Consider the following 27,415-nt stretch of genomic DNA (forward strand, 5'->3'; position numbering starts at 1 on the left):
ATGATGTGGACATTAAAGCATGCAGTTTATGCCATTGTCAGGTTTACCAAATTAAGCAGTATCTTCTCAGCTAATAAGCTGTAGTAAAATCCAGCTTTGTGGCCTCCATAAAGTTGCTATAATTCTGAATATCTACAGTCATACCTCCTTTTCCTGGATGATAGGAGAATGACCTGCAGCCTAATCCGTAAACAGAAATTTCAATCTTTCTCATACTGTGGATCACATCTTATACAGTAGCACCTCAGAGACTATCTCGCTGTGAAAAAACACAGCCATTACTTATGATAAAATATCACACACAGCCGTGCACAAATCACAAAAGTGGTGGTGTGAAAGAACTATTCAGTTTGGCTTTTGGGTGTGTACTCAAATTGCACAGAGCTAGCATGCCACCTTGGCTGAACAAAATGCAAATTAACTTCCTGATTATGAACTTCCGGGATCAAAATACAAGTTAGCTTTTAGGTTGAGAAACACCTCTCTCTTCAAGGGCTCGACGTCACGAGAACTGTCTTGAGATTTCCAGCCCATGTCATCTAACTCTTGCCAGGCTGAACACTAAAGTGTTACTGGGGAGAAGGGACCAGAGGAGGGGTGCACACAGTCGGGGGGAGGATGACATTTGATGAGGGGGATACAGGACGATCAACTGCTGGATCTCAGACTCATCTGTATGTTACTGATTTTATGTATGTGCATTCACATTTTATATGCTGATTAATGAAGTTTTTACATTCTTACACCTGCTGAATGGGTTTTGGTTTTGTTTACTTCATCTGAACATAACCAAAATTTCCATTGATTTGGATTACATTAGACAGGTTGGGGGACCCTGCCAATTGCAGGGACAAAAAGTGAGGCTCCATATAAAAAGTTTGCTCACCCCTGGGCCAGACTATAGCAGTCTCCACTTCACCAGGATTGTGCCCCCTCAGTTTCAACTTAACTGGCCTCTTGCCCTGGTTTCAGCAGACTTTGAAAACACCTAGGCACCTAGCCCGGGGGGCTGTTGTGAATTCCTGCGCTCTTTTGTCCTCCAGAGCACACCTGCCCACTTCAGCTTCATAGCAGATATACAACCGTGCTCTTCTGTGATAGAAACAACAGTGGCCTCCAGCTCCCTCTGGGGACTCAGGCCGCCAACAAAACAAAGGTTTTAGGTTCTGTCCCCAACAGAAGGGCGGATAGGACTTAGAGAAACGTGATAGGAAGAATCAGAGTAGGCAAGAAGAGCAAGAGAGAAGAACAGAAAACAGGAAGGAAGGTGAGGAAAGAAGAAATGCAAAGGAAGAAATGTAGGAAGGCGGGGAAGAAATGGGAAGAGGGAAAGAACAGGAAGTTGATTTGGCAGAAGAGGGGTAGATTTTGGAGGAGAACATATCTTCTATTGGTTCTAAAAAGTCAGGCTGAAGAGGCGATAAGCAGATGAGGTGGAAGAGAGAAAAACTGGGAATCCCCAAGACTGTATCAGAGCTCACTCACAGAAGGATTTGCTACAAAGTAACTATTTTGGACTTCACTATGACGAATAAAGATGAATTAATAATTGGACAGGTAGTAGGTGGTTGTCCACAGACCAGTGATTATGACCTTACAGTCAATAAATTAAACTGAGGACAGTACAATCAGAAATATAAATCGCTACGTGCTTCAAAAAGGCTAATTTTCCAAAGCTGAGGAAAATTAAAAGAAATAGGTTGAGAATAAAAACTTAGACAGAAGATGTGAATAAAAGTTGGGAGTTCTACAGCTGTAAGCAGATTTTATTAGCCAGCCAAAAAGAGAGGTTTATCAGCAAAGTGAATGCAACTACTAGAAATTTAAAAAGCAACATAAAAAACATACGGAAAAAACAGGACAGAGAGAGCGAGCAATATAAACAAGTTATGCAGTATAGAAAATTGAGAAAGTTGATAAGGAATGCTAAAGTCATCAGGGAAAAATTCATGGTTGGCAGGGATAGCACACACGGAGGTTTGGTTTTATTTATTTATTTATTTTTAAGTACCTCACGAACAAACGAAATCCTAGCAATGATATGCTCCCTTACTAAATGGCAAGGATAAAACCGCTAGCGACTCAGTGTCTGCAGGGTCCAATGAATATTTATTTTCTTTATTTGAAAGACAGCAGGATCATCAGCCTTCATGTGATAAGTACTTTCCAGGCAGTTACTAACCAATGAATGTGTTAAACATTATAAAATCACCAGGCTTGGATATCAAATACACAACAGTCCTAAAAGAGTTGGCTGAGGAAATGTTTGGCCTACTTACATTAATAAACTGAAGAATACTATCGCTGTTCTAAAAAGGAGCAATCACCAGGAGGTAAATATAAGCTGACTAGTCTGATATTAATCCCAGGCCAAAAAGAAAAGCTGAAATTCAACTGATGAAAAGAATTTTAAGAGAGAGGAACATAATTAACGCCATTGTATATGGTTTTACAGAGAATAGGTCTGGTCAAGCAAACTTTATATCTTTCTTGGATGACATTACAAGACTAAAAGTAGTTGTGCAGGTGTAAGAGACTTGGGATTTTTACAGGCATTTTTTACTTATTACAACATGACATTCTCATTAAAAATTTAGCACTATACAAGAGCAATAAAGCACACATTAAATAGGTTATGAACTTGCTAGCTGACAGATCTCAAAGTAGCAATTATCTATCAGGAATCCTGCTGGCGTGTCTAAAAGGATTGACTCATACTCAGCTTGTGGTCCACTATGACCCCTAGATCCCTTTCTGCACTACCCCTTCTTAGGGAATCCCTTCATATTCTGTATATATGAAACTGGGCCTCCCTAAGTGGAGGACTTTGCAGTTGCCCTTATTAAACTTCGTCCTATTTGCTGACCACTTCTTCAGTTTGTCCAGATCTTCTTTAATTAGGACCCTATCACTCCAAAACACTTGCAACCCCTCCCAGTTTGGTATCCTCTCAAACTTTTCTAGCATACTCTCTTATGCCAGCACTGGCCCCAGAACTGACCCCTTGGTAATCAAAATATACTTTCAAAAATCTGTATTTTAAAGTTAACTTGTTCTCTATTTGGTCAACTCAAGCAAGACTTATCTAAAGTAATGAAAACACAAATATTTAGCATTATAACCAGCTATTGTTTCACTGCCACATTTATCAAGCTAATTTCAAAATAAATAGCAACTTCCTGTAAACATTTATGTGGCAAAAGATCATTATCTGGTAACAATAGTGTGACACACCCTCTCCCATACTTTACGGAAAATGGTTTATGAATATAAATATGCATAACTCAGATACGCTTTGGACAAAATGTGTCTTGTAACCTATTGTTTTCAATGGCATAATCTGCAGGATCAGTAAATCCTATTTTTCTGCATGCATCATTTTTGTAGTTGAAGTTATTGTCTACATATTTATGTTTCAAAGGTTTGTCTCCATGAAGACCTCAACAAACAATATGGCTACTCTACTATTGTGAGAGTATGGCTTGTGAGGAGGTAGCAGAAGTTAGTGACAAAAAACCTTAATGGGCGGTACTCCACATCTGAAAAAACTTTGTCTACATACAGGCCAGCAAGTAGGAAATGGCAGATTGTCCCTGTCCTTTTTGGCTGGCGATTCCACTCATGAGACAATCTCCTCTTTGCAGTATACTTTTGCACAAAGAACAGAAATCCCTCTACAGGAGAAAGGTATAAAGAGCGCCCTGGGGTTCCTCCAACTTTAATCTTCAGTCTGAATTGGAAATTTCCTGAAAAACCCTACGAGAGGGAGAGAGAGAACTTCATAATGACCTGAAGACAAGTCAGGGCAAGATCATTCCTGACGTGAAGCTTTCTCCTGATAAGTAAAGAGCTGCTCAGGGTAAGAAGTCACAAGTAATTAAATCCTTAATGGAACAGAAATAGCTATGCTTTCTTTTATTTTAATTTGATAACTCACTTTGATATTCTTGTTTTCTTAGACCCACTTAAATCCAACTGTTTTGGTTAATAAAAACTGTTTTGTTTTTTGTAATCAAGCCCAGTATAAATTATTACTACCTAGGGAGGGCTACCTCTGTGTATATCTCCCTTTCATTGATAAAGGAGGCTTACCTAATGAGCCCACCCTGGTCAACTCCTTTGCAGAGAGAGAGACTGATTTGTTTGGTGTTTTGATTCCTTCTGGGGATTGATTTCCCAGGCACTGTGCCATAAAACTGCATCCACCCAGAGCTGTGGTTAAACAGTATCTGCATCGCTCTGCAGGGGTGGGGCAACCCCACCTCTGTGCCTTTGCTGGAAGACACCAAGGGATCTGGCTCAGCATGACCCGGTGGTGGGGAGTCCCAGAAACCAAAATGATGGGGATCAGTGGCATGATCAACACACCAAGGAACATCCCCAGGGACCATCTGTGACTGCATCCCATCGCAAGCAGTTTTCAATTTTTTATTTTAAACAATTATTTTATTTCAGAATATAAAACAGACAACACTGAACAGTAAACACTGTACCTATGATATAGATTTAACAACTGGCATATGCTTATGTAATATCACTTCCTAATCAACATACAATACTGCACAGATGTTGAAGACTCCAGACCCCATATATATTCTGAAACACCTGAACCACATGCAGACACATCTGAAAAAGGTTAGACTACAGAATCCCTTTCCTTTAGGAAAAGAAACAGAATGAAACAACTTATTTAAAGTTTAAAGTGTACCCCACCCTTTGAATATCTGTCCCTCCCTAGCTACCTCAACTGAGTCCTTCAACTGAGCCCTAGTCAGTCAGTTCATATGACACCACAATATGTAATATACATATTCGCTATGTCTAGATGCAGGAGGAATGGGAGGTGGCCATTGTTTAAGAAGAAGATGATATACCTGGAACTACACTTACAGAAATTGCATTCTTTAAACTCACACTGTTAACACAAGCTAACTACAAACCAGTTCTCATACCTGATCATTTCTTAAAGTACACTGAAAGCCCATGTCCTCCTGGCTTGTTGTCCATATGCTTCCTCTTCAGGTTAGATAGAACAAATTGCTCTCTGAAGCTGCACCAAGAAGAAGGTCAAATACAGTCCAACACTGGCTTCTTCTCCCTAAAAACAACAGAAATAAAAAACAACCCTCAGTGTTGTGTTTAAACAAGAATGGGAGGATTAAACCGTCTCTAAAATACATCCAAAAACAAGACAGTGAATCAGTAATGCCAAGAAGAAAATTTCATTCCTCCAGGGTGAAGGCCAGTAGTATTACCTGGGTGTTCCTTTGCCGTGGCCTCTATCATCATCATGGGACATACATCTGTGCAGATAAGCACACCTACTATTAGCTAGCTTACTTTCACTCTTAACTTGATGCACACAAGCCCAAGATGGAGAAGACCTACTAGCTCATTCCCTGATAGCACAGGGCTGTTCTCCACAATATAGGTCATTCTGTATTTTCCTGCAGAATACGCATCAATGGTAAGGTTGCAAATGACAAAAACCAGGGACTTTGTGAAAAACAAGAGGACAGGTGACTCATACAAAGTGATCTGGATCACTTGGTGAACTGGGCACAAGCAATGTGTGTTTTAATAGGGCTAAATGTAAGAGTATACGTTGCAAGTAGGTCAGAGATGCATGGCAAGGCACTCTATCCCGGGAAGCAGTAACTCTGGAAAAGATTTGGGGATCATCATGGGGAACAATCAGCTGCACAGGAAGTCCCAGGACAATGCTAATGCCACAGGAGCTAATGCAGTCCCTGAAGGCATAAACAGGGAGCTTTTGAGTGGCTGAGATCTTATACCTTTACATTCTGCACTGCTGTAACTATTGCTAGAATACTGCATCTAGTTCTGATATCCAAAAATTCAATAAGGGTACTGAGAGATGGAGAGCATTCAGAAAACATCCACAAGAATGTTTAAAGTTTCAGAAAATATCTTATCGCTTATAATGACAGACTCACGGAGCTCATTAGTTCTAGTTTAGAGCTTAAAGGCCAGAAGGAACCACTATGTTATTTAGTCTGACAGCTGAGCAGCCCTGATTAAATAACTATTTTTAAATATTTTACTGGCCAGATTGGGGAAGAACTCAAGCCATAGACGGCCGATGGGTGGGGAATTCAGGAACCCTGATTTAATCTGTATTGCACAGGCCACTGGCACCCACACATTAAACCCAACTGCTTAAATTAGAGAAAAGTATTTACTACCCACAGGGGACTGAACTACTCTGTGCAAAGTCAGAGGATCCCAGGATACCAAAGCCTGCAACAGCGACAGGCAAATGATTACATGAGAGCTATCCAGATAACTGTAGCAAATGACCCACGTCCATATGCTGTAGCAGTAGGAAAAAACCCTCAAAAGGTCACTGCCAGTCTGACTTGGGGAGAAATCCCATCCCAACCCCACATGGCAAATCAGTTACATCAGGAACACGTGACCAAGAAACAACCAGCCAGGCCCCTGCTACTGAAATCCAACACCACAGCAGCCTGTCCTATTGTATGCAAATCCAGCCATGGCTGATCCTGATGCTTCAGAGGAAGGAGACTAAAAAAATAAAACCAACCAATGGGGCTGGAGGGCCGGGTGTGGGTGGGGAGATCCCTTCCTGACCCCTACAGGACTAAGAAGAAGCAAATGGCAGGGCTGCAGAGCCCTGTTCCCTACCATCATAAGCAATCCGATTGTACAATCCCACTCAGAAATTTGTCTAGCACTCTCAAAACTAAACTGTTTGCCCTCATAAATGCTATTAAGAAGGCTGTCCCAGAACCACCCAAACCTGATGGGCAGACACCATCTTCTGACTTCTAGTCCAAATTTCTTTACTGCTAGTTTATATCCATTTTTTTCTTGTGCCAACATTATCTATCCTCTACCTTACACAGGTTTTTATCATGCCTGGTATTTCCTCACCAACTCATTTACAGGCTGCAACTTTCTCATTCTCAGCCTACTTTTTGCTAGATTTACACAAGTTCTTCCAGCCTCTTGCTATAAAATGAAGCCTTCATTCTCCTCACCATCCTGGTGCCTGTTCTCTGCACCTGTTCCCGTTTAAATTAATCTTCCTGGAGCATGGGTTACCAGAATTGTACATACTAGCATTCCAAAGAAGGCTTACAATGGCACTAATGACTCAACAAGGCAAAGATTAAGGGGTGATGTGATTACAGTCTGTAAGTACCTACATAGAGAACATGTATTTAATAATGGGGTCTTCAGTCTAGCAGACAAAGGTATAACATGATCTATGGCTGGAGGTTCAAGCTAGACAAAGTCAGACTGGAAACAGGGTGTGAATTTTTGACAGTGAAAGGAATTAGTCACTGGCACAGTTTTATGAATTGTGGTGGGTTTGCCATCACTGACAATGTTTAAATCCAGCTCAGAGGTTTTCCCAAAAGATGTGCTCTAAGGTTTTTTTTTGGGCACGGGTGTGTGGGGTGGGGAGTTCTATGGCCTGAGAATACACTCAATGATCCTTTCTGGACTGGGAATCTGTGAATAAGCGCCCTAGGACATGAAGTGTATGATTCTTTCCAAGGAAGGATATGCCACATCAAAATGGATTTTAGAAATCCCAGTTTTCCACGCATTCATTACTAAATTTTCTACTTCTTAATTATATTCCATCACTTCTGGTTATATCCCTCTGCACAACTCTGAACTATTAATCTCCTTCCGTCATGTTTATACCTGGCAAACACTGTAGAAAACTGCCATGTTCCCATTATCTAGATACAGTACAAGATCCCAGAAAAAGTCAAAGTTCCTCTCAGCCAATGGATCAGACTCATATAGTTAAAGCATGTCAGTTTCAGGAAACAATGAACTTTGGACACAACCACTTCAAAATGCACAGTTGCTCCGACTGCTACAAATACACAAAGACTGTTCGCAGTAGACCCAGCACTAATAATTAATTAAGGTCCTCCAACCCTTAGCTCCCTGCCCCATACGTAGGGGGAAATGGTTTTCTTTTTACACACACCAAAAAATGACATTATTAAAGCGAATACAAAGCCTCTCAGAATACCTTCAATTGTCAAAATGTCTGCTCTGGAGACAGACACTGAAGATGAACTCAGTGACTTTAGCACACTTTTGTGGCCACGGTCAAACACTTTTCCTTCTAAAAGGCAAGTGCCCATGGTCCTTATCTTGCAAAGACACAGGGATCTACTTTATGCATTGTGCTCAGTTCCTTTGAAGTCCATGAATTACTCAGTGTCAAGTCATTGCAGAATCAGATTATAGGTGTGTTACAGGCTGGAGAACGACTGGTTAAGTAGCAGTACGGCAGAAAAGGACCTAGGGATTACAGTGGATGAGAGGCTGGATGAGAGTCATCAGTGTGCCCTTGTGGCCAAGAAGGCTAACTGCATACTGGGGTGCATTACGAGGAGCATTTCCAGGAGATCTAGAGAAGTTTTTATCCCCCCTCTACTAGGCACTGATGAGGCCCCATCTGGAGTACTGCGTCCAGTTCTGGGCCCCCCAGCATAGACAGAATGTGGATGCATTGGAGCAGGTTCAGCAGAAGGTGACAAAAATGATGAGTATCAGAGGGGTAGCCGTGTTAGTCTAGATCTGCAAAAGCAACGAGGGGTCCTGTGGCACCTTATAGGCTAACAGAAATGTATGAGCATAAGCTTTCGTGGGCAAAGACCCACTTTGTCAGATGCAGGGGTCTGGATCACATGACCTATGAAGAGAGGCTGATGAATTTGGGGTTATGTAGTTTGCAGAAGAGAAGAGAGTGATTTGATAGTAGCCTTCAACTTCCTGAAGAGGAGCTCTGAAGAGGATGGATATTAGGAAAAACTATTTCCCCAGGAGGGTGATGAAGCACTGGAATATGTTACCCAGAGAGGTGGTGGAATCTCCATCCCTACAGGTCTTTAAGTCCTGGCTTGACAAAGTCCTGGCTGGGACGATTTAGTTGAGGTTGGTCCTTCTTTGAGCAGGGGGCTGGACTCAATGACCTGCCAAGGTCTCTTCAAGCCCTAGGATTCTATTAGTCTATGTTTACATAGTTGGCAAGTGAAAATATTACATCCTCCTAAGTCTATTTCAAGTCTGAATACTTGGATTTACACTAAACTTGACTATAGGACTTTGCATCTTTCTAGCATACACAGACTCCATACAGCCAAACAACATCATTATTTTAGAAGGAAATATAAATCCGGAGCAGTCACCCTGTCGTACGATTTGGGAAAGGCTTAAATCTGTTGTCAAAAGCAAGCCTTCTATTTGCAAAGCCCTTCCATTGCCCAGCCCACATGTTCACTTTGTTGAATAGTCATAGGAAGCTCATATACTGATAGGAGTGTTTTCTAAAACAGGCACCATTAAATGACTATTGCAAATTAGTCACAGAATGTGAACTATGAATTTGTAACTGTGAACATTCACACTAGAATCCTGGTTCTAAGTTTTACGTTTTTCCCAGACTGGGAACAGAAAAACCCTATATGAGCTGTGCGCAACCGATCAAATAATACGTACTGAATAGTCACTGTGAACTGCTCATAAGCAAGTTACAAATCAAGTTTTATTTGAAGAAATTGTTCACCATATAATTGTGAACTATTATCAAAATCAGAAATTTACTAAATTACAATTTCCCATCTTCACTAGTTACGAAAACAGCAAATTAAAAACAACATAATAAGAAAGGCAATTACTTAATCCTTTCTCAACTTAGAGTTGTTCAAATATACCTCTTCTGGCCATGGCAAACATTAAAAAGCAAGGAAACCAAAATCCGAACCTGAAAGAAAAAAGCCTGAGGAAGCGATTTAAAATGCAAAGCCAGGTCAACGTGGAGGGTCCTGCATCCTGGGCACAGCTTGACCTAATGCTCCCAAATGTACATCACCTCAAAACTCAGTTTCAAGTCCCACGCCAGCGGTGCACTAACAAGCACACACATTTTCTCTAAAAATAGTTTTTTACAATACTTCCCATAACACACTCATCCAAGTACTGGCCCTGATCCTACCTTCATTGCTTTTATCATGACAGCAAAGCATAATAGGTCTCACCACATCTATTGCACAGAGCGTAGCTGTAGCCAGGCTGGTCCCCAGGTATTAGAGACAACCAGGCACAGGAGCATAGGCCCCTAGTGGGGAGGGACATCAGCCATGTGACCTCCCCACCCCCTTTATAGCTTCTCCCTGCATCACATCTCGCCCGAGGCCTACACGCACTCCCCATCCCATCACTTCCCCTTTACCTGGGCCAGGCAGGTGTCCGTCGCCCTCTGTTGCGCCAGGCAGCAAGCAGCATTGCCGGAAGCTGCCCAACAAAGTGCATTATCACCTTCCCTCCCTGCACTGCAGCACGCCAGGCAGCTTTCCAGACAGCATGGCTGCAAGAGGAGAGGTTATGACCCCACCAGCTGCTGGCCTCTTGCTCCCCTTCACAGCACTTGGGGGGTACCCATGACCCTCCATCCCCCATGCTGCCCCTGCAGGAGGGGAATCTCTTATAGGACCAACTTCCGTTGGCGAAAGAGACAAGACAAGCTTTCGAGCTGCACAGAGCTCTTCCTCAGGCCGGGGTAACATTCACAGGGCCGCAGGTAAACGCAAGATGGAACAGCTTGTTTGGCATAAGCAGTCTGCAAGGGCTCATTCAAGTGGTCCGTCAACACTGCTCAGCTCTCACGGGGGTTAAGGTAAGTGTAAGATTCTTAAAATAAACCACAAATCTAGTGGCTGTTCTGTCCATGACATGGTACCTAGCAACATTACCTGGGCTCGTCTTTTGAAGACCAGTGCAGGTCTGAGCTTAAGAAGAGAGGTCAGATTTAGCGTTGATGGCTTTGTGAAAAGCATTCAAGGACAGGGGACAAAGCATTTGGTCATGTATCACTTTTCTGTGTGGATTCATTCCAGAGAGCAAGGGTGGTGACTCATTTCAGCCAGACCACTGTTCTTGAGCCATACAGCGCTCTGCAGGATGGCACCCCGTGTTCGGAGACGCGTGGGTAGGATCCAGGGGTATTGAAAGATGTGTTGATCACCATAGTAGTGGAGCTCCAAATATTTACAATACAATGGCTGATGCCCAGCTACCCAGACCAAAGATGGTGTCAAAGCTACTCCTTGCATCTTCACCTTTTATATCTGTGCAGTCAGCAGCATTCCCTTTATCCAAACCATAGGAACAGCGCTAGGTACCACAACACTAATATGTCAGCTTCTTCATGGGCTGCCTTGAAGAATTTCTGGATAAACGCACCACAAATCAAGGACATACCTGAGATACACCAATGATATTTTCATCCTCTGGGCAGAGGACCTGAAATCCCTCAGATTTCCACCACAGATTCAGCAACCAACCACCAGCCAGCCATTAACATCGAGGGTAAATAAAGTAAAACCACCTTCAGGAAGTATCAGAGAGGTAGCCGTGTTAGTCTGTAGCTTCGAGAACAACAAGAAGTCCTGTGGCACCTTATAGACTAACAGATATTTTGGAGCATAAGCTTTCGTGGGCAAAGACCCTCTTCTCCCTGGACACTCAGTGGCAGATTTAAGGGTAACACTTCTGAAACGAAAACATTTCAAAAGTCGAATGGAGAGAAATTTCTGAGCTGCAATTTATTTGCAAATTTGACTCCATTAACCATGGATTAAACAGAGACTGGGAATGGCTCGCGGCTTACAAGGGCAGTTTCTCTGCTCTGGGTGCTCATATTTCCCCATTAGACTCTGACAAAGGTTCACATCCCCCTGTCTCATCTGACTTGTTTTTTCCTCTTTTGATAAGTGCTGTGGATACTGGGCCACTTCCACCTTGCTGAATAGACCTCATCAGCTCTGGCCCTCCCTCTTACTAGGACCCCACTCTTTAAATACCCCTCTGAAACCACCCCCCTCACTCATGCATCTGATGAAGCTGGTCTTTGTCCACAAAAGCTTATGCTCCAAAATATCTGTTAGTCTATAAGGTGCCACAAGACTTCTCTTGTTGAATGTCCTTACTTCCTGAAGAGAACAAGAAGCACACCACATCCTGGAAAGGTCACCCAAATGCCACAAGAAAACCTGCTTCAACACAAAAATAAACCCCCTCCAACCACACACCTCTGCTTGTCACCTATCACCCCGCAATGGACCCCAGAGAGGGTACTGTCCAACAACTGCACCCATAGTCAAAAGGGACCACATCCAGTGGGAAACTTTTCCTGAATCCCTTCTTCTGCTTTTCAAACCACCTCCACTCCAACCTCACCATCAGATGCAAGCCCACCACAGACAAGGCTACATTAACTAAAATCAACACTAGATCCTGGCAAAACAAACCTAGAGGAGTAATTCCAGTGCTACAATGAGCAACACCTTCACAACTCACGGTCCCGCACATGCCTGGAACAACAAAAGTCTGATTAGAACAATTGTTTTGGTGCAAGGCTGGGTATGGATACCCTTATTTTGGAATAAAACTGTTCGCAGTCAGCAATAAACCGACTAACTGAGTGATCACACAGACTTGCACCAAGATAGGTGCGAATGAAAACTGATATAGTTAAGTATAAAATGGGAGAATGAATAAAAGGAGATGAGGGAAGCCCAAGTTAATGAGACAACAGTATGTGAAGTCCTTGAAAATGTGGAAAGTTTGCCAAAAAAAAAAAAAACTGAAGAAACAGTACTGAGATAAACCTGATTACACTTCCTAGATCAGTGTACGTACTCGAGATGGAAGGAATTGTGTTTATTAACTCTAAAAAGTCAGGAGATTATCACTATAATTGGTGTTACTACACTAACTCCAGTGAGAATTTTGCAAATGCAGTTTCTTGAAAATGAAAAATTAGCATGAGTACAATGCTCAGAATGTACACATCTATATTTTAATAGGCTCATTTGGATTAGGTGCAATTTTAGAAAAGTCTGTGACAAATTACTTAAAATATAAATATAAGCTTTCGTGAGCAACGACCCACTTCGTCAGATGCAAGTCTTTGCCCACGAAAGCTTATGCTCATACATTTGTTAGTCTATAAGGTGCCACAGGACCCCTCATTACTTTTGCAGGCCCAGACTAACAGGGCTACCGCTCTGATACTTAAAATACAAATGTGAAAGTAGCCTTTTTATGTATAAATGCCAAGAACCTAAATTGCTCGATACAAAAGAAAAGATGTGAATGAGTGTAAAGAAGTAGTGATTACAGTACAATATGCACTTAAATATCTCATGAGGGAAGATGGAGTATATAGATCAACATGTAAACAAGCAGAGATGAAACAAAATACAAAAGCAAGACTAAAAGTATTATAATAATAAAAAATGAGTGATGAGTGGTTTCCGTATAGCTTTAAATACATTTAAAAGAGCCCAGGAATACAGACATTTAAGAGCAGTTGACTATGAAGTGAGCCTTGAGATCAATGGAAGATATAAAGGCTGGAACGTGGCAACATGACATTACAATTTTTTTTACGTAAATAATAATGTTTTTCTAGAACAGATTTTAAACAGTCAGTCTAGCACTGGTATGACTCTGGTTAAGAGCAACAGAAGACAAGACATCAGAGCCTCTAGCATTTGTACTGGCATGTCAGTTAAACCCGGTCCCTAATCTACCAACATCTCTGTTTTATGATTTACCCTTTAGTTTACACACGCCTCTTTTAAATCTTATTCCAGCAAAGTGCTAAGACTGTCCAATGCTCGTTCAAGTTAGTGGGAGTTGAGGGCACTCAACAACTCACAAGACTGAGTAAAGTGCAAATGCATACACTTTATTAAAATATGTAAACCAGTTTACATTTATTGAAATGTGCACACATAGTAAACATCACAGACTAACATTTGGGTAAATTCCAAGCTCTACAGACTAATAAAAACACAATTCCACAAAGGCCAACACAACACGCTTGTTGATTGATAAAATTTCTTTCAATTCTAAAAAGATCAAGAATTCCCTCTAGCATTTCTTGTCCTAATAAAATATCTTTAGAACTTTGATTAGTGTTTGGGTTAAAATACAGTCCCCTGAAAACACATCTTGTGCAAGAACTTAAAGGAATAGAAAAATCAAGAGAGTCACATGAGACAAACATCTCTGGTGAACTCCTGGCCGTAAGACACCAATAGGATTGATGCCAATGACTTCAAACAGGGTCATGATTTCTCCTCTGTTCCGTTTTAGATCCCTCAGGGAAACTGTCTTTCTAACAAGGCAATGACCAATTAATTTCAAATGCATTATATCACATTAAGGTCCAAATAAAAGGTTTTGCATAAAAAAATAAATACTTACAATGCAGGAACAGGCTGCATAAACAGTGTGAAACCACCAGTTGTGGCTGATTTCTTCACAAAGTAAACTTTGTCTTCAGCCAGGTTGTCAAGCCTGAATTGGTATAACATTTGTACATATGAATGTGTCCCGGGGAGCTATCCATCCAACTGAGCTAGGTGGGAAGGTTTGTTATTTTAACTCCTGGCTGATAACAGCTTATCAGTAACTTCTCAAAGGTCGAATTCAACACATCCAGCATCTGAAGAAGTGAGTTAACTCACGAAAGCTCATGCTCTAAACTTTTCTGTTAGTCTATAAGGTGCCACAGGACCCTTCGTTGCTGCTACACATTTGCAAAGCGAGAGATACAAAGAAAATACAGAAGCAGCCTGTGAATCCCAGAATTCTTTCTTCCTCTTATGGTCGGTTCTTATAAAGTCCACCGTCTCCAGGATTCCCCGCTTTTTCCCCCACTTCAAGCCCCTATTTTGCAGCCACTGGCCTTTCTGAGAAAGGCAACAGCTCTCTACAAAGGCAACAAGTCCCACCCTTGGAGATGGCTTTGGCTGCAATTAGGAAACTATGTTAAATGTCCTTACCCAGGGGAGAGCCTCTTGTGCTTGCTGCTTTCCCAGCTTCTGCCAACCCAGGAGTGAGGTACTAAGATGAAATCCTGAACGCTGACCCAGCGTGACAGCGACACTGTCTCACCACCACCACAGCCTTACAACAAAAAAGTTCCATGCCAGGCCCGTAAAAAATAGTATTAATTTAATGTTTGTTATGACTCCCACTTAAATTAATGGCAATCAGAGGAAGGATATCACTGCATGCTGGGAGAGGTCCTTAACCAGCGTTCATTGTCACATTTTAGGGTGCCCAACTGATGTAAGTGCATTTTTCATTCATATAAATTTGATGAGGGCCACATGAATGCATACCACGCACGTACATGACTCTACTAATCAAGTGCATGACACTCACACAGCCGCTCAAGAGTCAATCGACTGCATAGCTTAGCCACAACGCCCATGGCCACGCCAGGTCGGAACAACAGACCATCCAGCGCCCGTCTTCCAACCATGGTCAAAGCCAGAGACTTCAGAGAGAATGAACAGAACAGGACAATTATGGAGCGATCCATCCTGCCCTCCAGTCCCAGCAGCTGGCAGTCAGAGGCTCTGGGATACCCAGAATTTACGGTGTGATCATTTTGGCTAATAGGCATTAACGGACCTATCTTCCAAGAACACAGGCAATTCTTTTTGAACCCAGTCAGACTTTTGGTCTTCACAAAATATCCTGGCAACAAGATCCATACGCTGACTGTGCCTTACGTGCTCTTTCTCCTCCTACTCCCCCATCACATACGCAGAAGTTTCTCATCTGATCTCTGCCTTTATTTTCTTATTTGCCATACTCAGCCCCTCCCTCCTTCTGTTCTCCCTTAAACACACTCATGTCCTCACTTACTCCTCTCCTTACCTGCTCCCTCTCTTCCAGCTCTTTCTCCTCTTAAGACACACAGGCTTTCGTGGCTCCCATCTTAAAAAACCACAACTACCTTCGATCCCACTTGGCTCTCTAGGCTCATCTTCATCCTTCCAGACTAAACACACCCAGACCTTTCAACTTCCCTTCATAAGACATGTTTTCTAGACCTCTAATAATTTGTGTGGCTGTTCTCTGGACCTTCTCCAATTTCTGCACATCTTTGCTGAAAGGTGGCACGCAGAACTGGACATGAGACTTCAGATGATGCGTAATCAGCGCAGAGTACAGCAGAATTACTCTCATTTCTTGCTTAAAATACTCTGGTTAATATGTCCCAGAATGACCTTTGCAGCAGTGTCACACTGCTGTCTTATATTTAGCTTGTGGTCCACTATCACCCCTAGATTCTTTTCTGCAGTATTCCTCCCTAGATCGACATATTCTATTTTTAAATATATGGAGATACACGCATCTCAGAGTTAGAAGGGACCTAGGGAGGTCATTAAGTCCAGTCCCCTGTTCTGCTGGCAGGGCCAAACACCATCCCTGACAGATTTTTTCTTTTTAAATCTATTTGCCCCATACCCCTAAATGGCCTCCACAAGGACTGAACTCACAACCCTGGGTTTAGAAGGCCAATGCTCAAACCTCAATTCCTCCCCTATCTCAGCTATCTTAGTTGTATGTGTGCAACCAACTGTTCAGAAGAGGAGTACTTTGCAGTTCTCCTTGTTCAATGTCATCCTATTTACCTCAAACTAATTCTCCAGTTTGCCTAGATCCTTTTGAATAATAATCCTAACCTCCAAAGCACTCTATATCCTCCACAAACTTTATAAGTGTACTCCCTCTGTCATTATCTAAATCACTGATGAAGATGTTGAACAGAACCAGTTACAACACTGATCCCTGCAGAATCCCACTCGTTATGCCCTTCCAGCATGACCGTGAACCACTGATAACCACTCTCAGGAAGTTATCTAACCAGTGATAACTATTCTCTACGAACCCACCATACAGTAGCTTCATCTAGGTCAGGGTCAGCAGCCAAAATAGCAAGAGCAGCCATTTTTTCCAATTTGGTAAAAACAAACAAAAAGCCCCACAACTCAATAATTTGAGAGCCAGAGTGCATGGGAATATGAGACAGTCCTAAACAAAGACCATTGAACCATACTTTTTCCTAACCCCTATTTTAAGAACAGCACACACACAACGATTTGTAATGTGCTACGTGTTCAGTGCAGGATGTTCACAAACTTTTTACATATTCCATTTCCCTCACAGTTTGTGTGTGTTTGTACCACTGTCTTCCTGATTTTTGCTCCTGAACCTTCTCTCTCTCTCTCTCTGGAGGACACTAGGGGAAATTATCCAACGTTTTGAGATCGCATCTTGTTTGCTGTTTAGGTAGGCGTTGTTCATTTTTGGGCTTTTAGCCGTCTCCCATTCATCGAAAATAATCACAAATTTGTTTGTTTTTTAAACTTTGCAATTATAGATTTAGGAGCCACAAAGAAGTCCTTGAAGAGCCACAGGTTGCAGACCCCTGATCTAGGCTGTATTTCCATAGTTTATTAATGAGAAGGTCACACGAGACTGTATCAAATGTGCTACTGAAGTCTAGGTATATCACATCCGCTGCTTCCCCATTATCCCTAAGGCTTGCTATCCTATCAAAGACAGCTAGTTTGACATGATTTGTTCCGTACAAATCCATGCTATTACTTATCACCTTACTATCTCCTAAATGTTTGCAAATGGATTCTTTAATTGTTTGCTCCATTATCTAGCGGCTTCTGGTTCATTCAGTGCTAACACTATTGAACAGAACAAACGTCAGCACAAACTAGGAATGCAAGACCCTAACAAACAGGAATGTCTTAGCAATTTGCAAAGTGACTGGCTACAAATACCACTGAGCCTATTTAAGCTTGTCTAGTCTACTGGAAACCTCCCACACACCAAGTTTATCCTGTTTAGGGGCTTAACTTTTAACTCACATAAAAAGCCACCTGGCAGATTTAGAAGTACACTGTGAGCTTGTGCTTGCTAAGAAGCAAGGAGGGTAATGATAATTTGGATCAAGTTTAATGACTAATAGGAATGCTGAGTTCCCCTCAATTCTAAAGTGAAATTGTGTGCATGTGATAAAACAGCTTTTAACAAGGACAATTAAAGTCAATCTTCAGAGAGTATCACAGAGGTAGCCGTGGTAGTCTGTATCTTCAAAAACAAGAAGTCCTGTGGCACCTTACAAACTAACAGATATTTTGGAGCATAAGCTTTCGTGGGCAAAGACCCGCTCATGCATCTGATGAAGCGGGTCTTTGCCCACGAAAGCTGATGCTGCAAAATAGCTGTTAGTCTATAAGGTGCCACAGAACTTCTAATCTTCAGAGACACAATTAAGTGGTTAATTTAGAAATTAAACACACCTATCTGGAAACCTTGATTTACCTGATAGAGAGAGAGTCTGCTTAGTGGAAAGCCTCAACAGGAACAGAGCTAAGAGCCTTGCACCAAGGATCATGAGCCAACTAGGAAGGCTGGGGAAGTTCTTGCATTTCTTTTTGAAGTTGGTTAATGTATCTTGCTCCCTACAAAGGGGTATTATCCAACACATTAAAGCGTATGCTGAAGTTATCAGGAGCCCACGTAGCTTGAGCACAAAACAGTCAATTTTCAAGACAAAGGTTAAAACTAAGTTACATAAAAAAGGAAGTCATTTTTAAAGTGAGAACAGTAATTCACTTTTACCTTTGCTATCTTAAGAACAGTACACTCCGCTCCACCCCAAAGCTCTATTCTGAACCGAAAAACCTGTTTGAACACACTTTTTTATAGTATCAGAGACAAAATACAAGTAGCAGCTGGCATTATTCATTCAGAGAACTCAAAAATACTACAATCAGCAATGGAGACAGTTTTGTTTCCTGTTCACCGCAAAATATATACCTACCGAGACTTTTCTGTAGATCTGATTCTGTCATTTTTTAAATACTTGCTTTTCTCATGCCAGGAGTTGCTGTATTTGTCCACTCCCCTGGCACAAACTCAAAGGTCAAGGTACAGAGATATCATTCAGGCCCATCAGCCAAGCATGTATGTCAGGTGAAACCAGGTTCTATCGAAACTCCAAACATAGATTTTGCTGACCTAACAGGGGAATTCCAGCAGAGGCAAAGTTCAAGGGTAGGAGGACCGCAATTAAAAGCAAACCATTATATACTTATTTCTATAGTAACACACAAGAGAAGAGGGGAGGGAAATGGCTATTTATTCTACAGTAAAACTGTAGAGATGTGTATCAGTCGTGAAAGTCTGTAGCTTCGAAAACAACAAGAGAAGTCTTGTGGCACCTTATAGACTAACATATTTCGGAGCATAAGCTTTCGTGGGCAAAGACCCGCTTCATCCGATGCATGAGTGAGGGGGGTGGTTTCAGAGGGGTATTTAAAGAGTGGGGTCCCAATAAGAGGGAGGGCCAGAGCTGACAAGGTCTATTCAGCAAGGTGGAAATGGCCCAGTATCAACAGTATTTATCAAAAGAGGAAAAAACAAGTTGGATCAGACAGGGGGATGTGAGCCTTTTTCAGAGTCTAATGGGGAGCTATTAGCACCCAAAGCAGAGAAACTGTCTTTGTAAGCTGCAAGCCACTCCCAGTCTCTGTTTAATCCAGTTAATGGAGTCAAATTTGCAAATAACTGCAGCTCAGAGATCTCTCTCTTCATTTGATTTTTAAACTTTTTTTGCTTCAGAACTGTCACCCTTAAATCTGCCACTGTGTGTCCAGAGAGTGAAGTGTTCACCACCAGGCTTCTGTACATTACCGTTCCTAATGTCTGATTTATGTCCATTTATTCTTTTACGGAGAGACTGTCCAGTTTGGCCAATGTAAACTGCAGTGGGGCACTGCTGGCACATGATGGCATATTTATATTAGCAGATGTGCAGGTAAAGGAGCCCCTGATGGCATAGTTGGTGTCAGGTCCTGAGATGATGTCACTGGTATAGATATGTGAGCACAGCTGGCCGTGAGGACCGTTGCAGGGGCTGGTTCCAGGCCTAGAGTCACTGGTTTGGGATTTGTAGTGGCTGGTGATGATTTGTTTAAGGTTGGCTGGCTGTCTATAGCAGAGGACAGGCCTGCCTCCCAAGGTCTGTAGAGATGTGGTCATCAGTGTGGTTCCCACCACAGGTAACCCTCCGTTCCTTCACAACATGAAGCCCCTGATAGCTGAACACTCAAATTTAGGGAGAGAGGTGGGTCTTGGGGTCCACACGGGCTCCAATATCTCCAAGAACCATAGCTACTTCGAACGGTAAGTTGCCATTTTCCACCCCCTTCAGTGTAAGTCACAATGGGCTCCACAGTAAGTGACTGGGAGGCTGCATCCCATATTTAATATTATTTACAGTTCCCCTGGATGGAATTCTCCAAATTGAATCTCATTTGTGGAATGGGAGAGTAGCACTATTGATATTTCTGATCTCTCTAGATTCCTGTATCCCCACTGGTATTTGCAACTCCTCGCAATTTACGTCTCCAATGCCGAGCTCTGCCTCACTGGTGCACTCATGCAGACTCCCCCTTTTCTTCTCACCAGCAGGAATTGTGGGCAGACATTTTTCTTACCCTTTTGTCTATCTTGTCGTGAGCTTATTACTACCACTGTAATAGTTCTTGACTTAACTGGGACAAGGAAAATTATTCTGAGGTCTCTGTCCTAGCTGCTAACCTGCTCTGTATTAACTGTTCAGAGAGCTGAGAAATCACATTGAATCCTCAAGCAAACATTTAACGCCCCTTTCAAATTTATGTTTTGGCAATCATCTATGTTTACTTCAGAAGTCCACGAATTACCAGCTTTGCTGCCACAACTGTCTACTTTCTTCTGAGATGAAAGCTTCTTAAAGAAACCTAAGATTGGAAAACTGTTCTATTCTACATTTATTCAACAGTATTCAGCTTGAAAGATCCCAATGCGTTATAAGTCTTTATCCATCACTAAAAAGCAGCTATTTCTCCAGCAAGGTGTTGCGGCTGTTTTCAGATCGTGTAAACATTTACAACGATGTAGGATGGGAAGAGAAGAAAACTGGCTATGAGTTTTAACATACCGGATCCTAAGAACATATTTAAGCGCCTAAATAAGTGGCCTGACTTTCAGAAGTGCTCAGCACCCAACAAATCCATTTAATTATGGGTTTTAAATCTTAAAGCCTCAGTGAAAGAGAAAGGGAAATGTAAGTAGCAGGGGTGTTAGTGGGTAACCTCATCCAAAATGGATGAGGCTTTCAGGTTACGGTTAACCAGTAGGGCCGCAGTTCCCCCAGCCCATGGCCGTGCCAGGTCCCCTGGGCTCACCAAGCTGGACCCGAGCAACTCAGGTTCCCAGCGTGCTGTGGGTGGGTGAGGGTGGCTGGGGAGGGCTACCATTTAACCAGTTAACCCATTAAACGGGATTTCAAATCCCTAGTAAGTAGCCAGGCAGAAAGCAGTTGCCAAGTTAGAACATGGCTAAGATACTACAGGCTTAACAGCCCTGCCCTACTGTTCTGAAAAGAGTCATGGGACAAGTAGTCAGGAACTTAATTTAGGGGCATTCAAAACATGGCAGTTTCCAATGCCTACTTCTACTACTACTCATTTTTTAACCTATGCATAATTATTCTGTGAAATTCATTAGTCCAAGACAAGAGCTTGAAAAGAGCTATCTGCATGGATAAACAAGAACATCTGCAGTTGCATTCAAAAGGAAATAAACCTCCCTGCTCCAGAGGATAAATCAATTCCTAGGTGATTGGTTAAGAAGAATCTTACCCTGTAAGCAGGAATTACAGCCCTGCCAGAGTCCTCCCTTGTAGAGAGCCTCTGGCTGCTGTACTAGACCCATCCCAAGTGTTTTCAGGTCACCTATGTACAAGCTGCTTCCACACAGTCTTTAAGTCTGGCCTCTCTTGGGTGCATGCTCCATACCTGAAACACTGTCTTGAAATGTGGGGCCCCTTGACCCAGCTACCTCAAGCCTCAAAACCGGTGCTGCTTCCCAAATCTTCCCACAAGCTTTTGTCCCGGAACTCATAGGTCCATTCCTCATGGGCGGGCTACTTCACAATTTAACCTTTCACTAGGAAACACCCAAGCGTTGCAAAGGAACTTCTAAAACATACACATCTGAGTCACAGAAAAGCTCCTCCTGCTCAGCCTTCTCACTTTTGTGCTGGTACCTAGAGAACTTCTCTTTCTAAAAGCATTTCTATACACCTATTGTGCTTCTCTCCACCTCTTGGAGTTTTTCTGCTTTCCCGCCCACAGTGAGCACGCTGGCTCATTTAGAGCTCTTTGGTTTCATTGCAGTGCAGTCCAACTTTTATTTTACAACCCTCTATTTAGATTCGGTCAATTGGTCATATTCTATCATGTGCCAGATTGAAATGTGGATGTACTGTTTTCCCTCTTACCCATCCCCTCATATCACATCTTGTTTCGGGAGGCATGGCCATCTCTCTGCATACTGCGAGCACAATGCGACCCTGATCCTGAGTGTGGTCTGATGCATGACCAGAAATAATATTAACCTACAACGGTGACTGTGTTACATGGTATACTAGCTTTTAAATTATGGTTTCGCAAGTTCAATTGCAGCTGATGTCACATTCTCATCTGCTTGAAGGAGGGCTGGATTTCCATAGTTCAAATACTGAACGCAAGAAGAATGGTATGTTTTCAGAGTGATGAGGATGAAGTTTCCCAGTGCACTCATCTAAGTGCTTTTAGTCTTTAACTTTCATTAGAACTTCCTTTCATCGTTTTTAAAAGGAAAAAAAATCTAATTCTCAATAGAGAAGCTAATGGGAAAGGAAGGTATTTGCAAGCTAACATACCACAGCTTTTTTGCAAGGGAGTATTACATAGGGAGACTAAAGAAAACTGGGATTAATTTTATTGAGAAGCAACCTAGCTTTAAACAGGTTCATTTGATTGATTTAATTACTTTTTAATAAGATGAAGGACAATAAACCCTAACGTTAGGGTTTTTTTTTCCCCTGACACATTTTGTTTCAATCCTTTATTTTTTGAAAATAATATAGGTTGAAACTCTCTAGTCTGACACACTCAGGATCTGACTGGTGCCAGACAAGAGAATTTGCTGGACCATGCGAGGTCAATATTGTGCAGTAACATTACCAACACTTCCACTGCTTACTGGATTCTCAGATATTTAGGGGTAAATAACAGCACAGAACACTGAGACCCAGGACTGGTGGCTTTCAACAAACTTTATGGGACAGTGGGAAACTTGGCCGTTCCCATGATAAAAGGTCATCCAGATAATTAAAATCATCCCGGATTATGGATGTTGTCAGACATAGTGAGCTGGATTAGGGAGGTTCAACCTCTAGTAGAAACCTTTCATGTTTATATTTCTTATTTTGTTTTCTGTTAATTCCCAGTTTTAAGGATTTTAAATGGGTGTTTAACAGTTGGCTGTCTGTGATCCTAACAGACAACAAGTATTGGCTAAAAAATTACACACACTGCAAACAGTATTTTCGTCTCATTTTGATTAATGACGCCACTTACTCAGATGTTACTTCATGTACTGAAGGAAGCTGATTTACAATTTTAAATGTTGAATATTGAACTTTCTCCTACAACTAGTATTGCCTAAGATGTTACCATTCACATACCACGGAGCTCAGAATGCTGATCCCAATTAAAAATATTCCAAATACGTTTCACAATCCAAGGTACAAGAAATTTATCTCATGAGCTTTCAGGAAAACATATGTGGCTTTCTTGAAACAAAAATAATATTCCAATGTACAATACCCGAATACAGTGTAGTCCATTTTCAATAATTAACCAATAAAGAAATACATTTTCTATTCTGGGATGCTAGAAAATTTAAAATTGATCTGACTGAGGCATGAGACCATTAAATAAAAGACATTTAATCAATCATGACTAAGAATCACAGAGACATTAAGAAGAGGCAAATGGCTCATATTCACCAAACTGTTTCTTTCCTCAAAACAAAGGTCAAGAGAGCCATGTCGCCAGCCCATACTCCTTTAGATAGCCACAGGCATTCTTCACAGGTGCAAATGTCTATCTATCCTAATCAGGCTACGTGATGTGCACCCGAAGATGCTGAAGGGCTCACCTGCCATACGGAGCAAACAAAAATGCCCACTTACCGTCTTCAAGACACCAGAGGTTCCAGTAGAAAGGTGTGAACTGGCTCATTCTGGGAAGATTTAATGGTCCATGTGCTTCTGTTCATTAGATCTGTCTGGTGGAAACTCATATGCTGGAGATCTGAAAGGGATACCAATTTAATGTATGTGTCTCCAGTAAGACATGCATGGTTGCACAGCTGTTGCACTTTACCTCGTTTTTTTTTTTCTTCCAGGAAGAAGGGTGCTTTAGAAAGTGACGTTTCCTTTCGAATGAGCCCCATCTACATGGCTGTTTTGGCTTTCAAAACTAGCTCTTCTGGAAGCAAGATCCCACACAATTATGCAAACAGAACACGAGATTTGTAAATCTGGACTTTATTGGCATTTCCAATCGGCCACATTTGCATTCCCCTTCCGAAAGGGGAACGTAGCGTAGCTACAGCCTAGATGTACTAAGAACAGATAAATTTGGGTAACCAAGTGGGGTCATTATGCTAGCATAATTCAGCCAATGACTACCACTCTGCACCAGCTACTTTGTATATAGTAGTTCTAATGTTTTAATGAGCAGTGGAATGACTGAAGCCGAGCACAGGTCTCAAGAGCTCTCACTGGTAGATTAACTGGCCCAAGTGCAACTTCTTCTTAATGGATGCGTCTACACTTGCACTCCTCTTTCAAAAGAGGTACGCAAATGAGGCAAATAAAAAATGCAAACGCGGTGTAAAGTTGCATATTTGTCACCTCATTTGCATATTGTACTTTCAAAAGAGCTTCTTTTGAAAGAAGAAAGCCAGTGTAGACGCTGCTCTTTTGAAAGTAAACCCCATCTTTGAAAGAATCCTTCTTCCCATTAAATAAAGGGAAGAGGCTCTTTTGAAATTACAAGATGCAAATGAGGTGCTAAATATGCAAATTTGTACCACCTTTGCATTTTCAATTTACCTCATTTGCATACCTCTTTCAAAAGAGGAATGCAAGTGTAGATGCACCCAGTGTGTCCATGGGCTGTGTCCCTATTGATCTCATGGTACTGCTGCCTCAGCTTCACAGCATATTAAAGTAGCACTTCTGGGAGACCTGATTCTGGGTCACAGGTCTATATCTTAAAGTAGAGATACACTGTGATCTCCGACCAGCTCTCCCAGTCTCAGCTTCACACAGCACCAGTCTCGTTAACACAGACTGTTAAAACAATTGAAAAGTAAGGATCAGACTCACTCTGGTTGCTTTGCACTGCTTCAGTAATTTAAAGTACCAGTAGGCCAGGTAAATTGGCCAACAATTCATTTTGTCCTACCAGTGCCTTTCCCAGTAAAAGTTGAAATTTAATAATTTAAGATTGATATTGCATATCTGCAAGTCATTCACAACATTGTATGGCAGCATTCTTTCTGTGGGATGTTTGTTTATAAGTCACATATGAAATTCTCTTAATTTAAAAAGAGGAAGAACTGTAGTTATTTTTGGCTGAACGTAAGACGGAGTCAAGACTGACAGTCTCAGTGGGGTAACTGTGCTAGTCTGTAGCTTCACAGAAAACAAGCAGTCTTGTAGCACCTTAAAGACCAACAAATTTATTTATTAGCTAATGAGCTTTCTCAGCTTTCACTTCTTCTAAATTTAAGTGGCTCTTGGCCAGGAAAGCCCATTACCTAATAAATTTGTTCGTCTTTAAGGTGCTACAGGACTGCTTGTTTTTGGCTAAGAGTGACAGCACATACCAGTAACTTACATCAATAAACACTACAGAGATACTGTAATTATCCTAAAACCAAGTATTATAAGCCCAGTACATGTAAGAGTTAGACATGAAAGGAATCCAAATATATTAACGCAACAAATGAACATTTAAGGCAGTGGTATACAACCCACGGATCATGACCCTCTTGGGGGTCGTGGCCCCGGAGCCACATGGAGCTCTTTAAAGAGCCACTTGTGGCCCCAAGTGCTGCCATTGCTGACTCCTTTTGTGGCTCCCGAGGCTGCCGCTGCTTAAACGCAATTTTTTGTTTGTTTGTTTGTTTAAGTGGTGGCCACCTCTAGAGCCGCTGAGCAGTGAGCTGCAACATGGAGCCCTGAAGAAGTTTGCCAGCAGAGCATGGGGTCCTGGAGGTGAAAGCCAGCAGAGCAGGGAGCTACCCACTCTGCGTGTGGGGGAACTGCCAGAGAGATGTGGTGGCCGAGTCTGCCGGGATCGTGCCAATAAGGAGGGGACGGGGGAAGCAGCAAGGAAGGAGAGCTACGCTCATGCTCTGAGGCACATTCAATCTGGAGATGGGGGGGGGGAGATTTGGGGCTCAAAGAGGTTAAAACGGGTTGTGGGGCAGGCTTGGGGCTGACAGGGGTTAAGTCTGGGGCTGGGGTACAGGTTTGGGCTGATGGGACTTAACTCAGTCGCTGCAACAAAAGTGCAGTGAAACGTGGGGGTGATGGTTGAAAAAAGGTTGCGCACCAGTGATTTAAGGCATGCAAGTAACTTTTGAATTCCCCTGAAGAAATGCCAGTAGAGATGAAAAAGCTGAAATTAAGTATCTCTCAAAGTCAGTTTAACTTAATCTGGGGCCCCAGTCATTAACTGTGTTAATCAGGATAGGAGAAAAGGGGCTGACTTTTAACCTCAGTTGTAAAAATATTTCCATGTAAGTCTCCTACTATCAAGAGCTCTGAAGCGCCAGGATTTGGAACGATGGGGCTTAACTTCTGCATTCTGGGACAAAGCCTGGTGAGTCACCCGGAGAACACTGCCCAATCTCCCCCCGTGCCCCAGGGAACAGCGTTGGAAACTCAGGTCTATTTGGGGTGAACCCCACGTCAGGCCGGGGCTGGACTCGATGACCTCCTGAGGTCCCGTCCAGCCCTGGGAGTCTGATTCTGAGCTACAGGGCAACGCGGGTGGCGGGTGTAAGGAAGCCGCCTGGGACGAGCTCCAGGGCAGTGCCTGACCGGGAAAGCTACCGAGCCCCTCTCCCGGCCGCCCAGCCGGCACCGCACCCCGGGGCAGGCGGGCCCCACCTCGGGCTGAGAGGCGCGCGGGGAGGGATGCCTGGCTGGAGGAGGGGGACGAGAGCTGGAGGGCGAGGCAGCAGGACGGACGGGGCTCTGCAGTGCTCGCAACCGCCCCGGGCCAGAGCGCCCCCCCCCCATGGCCACCCGCTCGGCCGCGCCGCCCCACATTACCGAGCAGGGGGCTACGCGCCGGCAGCCTCCGCCTGCCACTCCAGCTGCCACCTGCTGCGTTACCTGCTGCGTCAACAAACGCGTCACTTCCTCCAGGCGGAGCAAGGTCCTGCCCCGAGCCGCAGCCATCCCCATGCCGCTGGCGTCACTGCCGGCTCCCTAACACCTGGGCGAAGACCACTGAGCCCGACGCATGCGCACCAGGATTAGACAGCGGCAGGGAGAGGAGCGGCCCGGCTCCGGCGCTCCCTCTTTCACCTCCATCACGCGCGCGCA

General features: G+C 42.8%; 1 protein-coding gene across 3 annotated transcripts in view; it reads right to left on the reverse strand.

Moving 5' to 3' along the window:
• The window catches only part of MAP3K13 (mitogen-activated protein kinase kinase kinase 13), a 78,268-nt gene extending 50,974 nt beyond the window's left edge, over positions 1 to 27,294 (reverse strand). For 2 of the 3 annotated variants that reach the window (XM_075004392.1, XM_075004389.1), the window contains exons 1-3: positions 27,140 to 27,188; positions 23,978 to 24,098; positions 4,953 to 5,098 (exon numbers count right to left, since the gene is read on the reverse strand). The gene's annotated coding sequence lies outside the window, so the exon portion shown is untranslated. The other variant, XM_075004390.1, reaches the window with a different exon arrangement.
• Positions 27,295 to 27,415: the final 121 nt, after the last annotated feature.

This window comes from Carettochelys insculpta, chromosome 10, assembly GCF_033958435.1.
Source record: "Carettochelys insculpta isolate YL-2023 chromosome 10, ASM3395843v1, whole genome shotgun sequence".
NCBI lineage: Eukaryota > Metazoa > Chordata > Testudines > Carettochelyidae > Carettochelys > Carettochelys insculpta.